Genomic DNA, 912 nt, shown 5'->3' on the forward strand with positions numbered 1-912 from the left:
TCACGGTTTATTCTATGACTTAAAATGTTTACTTCTGAAGATTGTATTTTCATTTTGTAGTTCATCTGTGAAGATTATCTTGATGGACATAATTAAAATTTACCACATACTGTATACAATCAACCACAGTGGCACTGGTAGTGAATTGCTTTTCACAATTGTTTGTGTAGAAAAGAAGATTTGATGCAGAATTTTAAATAAAATTAAGATACAAAAATAAATCCAATCTGCTATACAAGAAGGATGTGGGGATGTGGGGATGTGGTAGCTCAGTGGTTAAGGTGTTGGACTACTGATTGGAAGGTCGTGAGTTTAAATCCCAGGGCCACCGAGCTATCACTCCTGGGCCCCTGAGCAAGGCCCTTAACCCTCAATTGCTCAGCTGAAATAAATGTAAGTCGCTCTGGATGAGAGCGTCTGCCAAATGTTGTAAATGTAAATGTAAAAGTGTGACACTGTACAAGGAAAAGAATAGACAAAATGTTTGAGGCAAAAACAGATAAAAACATATAGCATGGGGACGCAGTGACTTATATACTGTACTGTGAATACACTATTGAGCAAAGTGTGTGAAGTTAGAGCGTATTATGTGAAGTGAGCTGTGGTGTAAGAATCATAAATGTTAGTCACAGAACATTCATTCATTCATTCATATACTCCCGAACTACCTCGGGTCACGGGGAGCCTGTGCCTATCTCAGGCGTCATTGGGCATCAAGGCAGGATACACCCTGGACGGAGTGCCAACCCATAGCAGGGCACACACACACACTCTCATTCACTCACACAATCACACACTACGGACAATTTTCCAGAGATGCCAATCAACCTACCATACATGTCTTTGGACCGGGGGAGGAAACCAGAGTACCCGGAGGAAACCCCCGAGGCACGGGGAGAACATGCAAACTCC

This window comes from Tachysurus vachellii, chromosome 2 (assembly GCF_030014155.1).
Source record: "Tachysurus vachellii isolate PV-2020 chromosome 2, HZAU_Pvac_v1, whole genome shotgun sequence".
Lineage (NCBI taxonomy): Eukaryota > Metazoa > Chordata > Actinopteri > Siluriformes > Bagridae > Tachysurus > Tachysurus vachellii.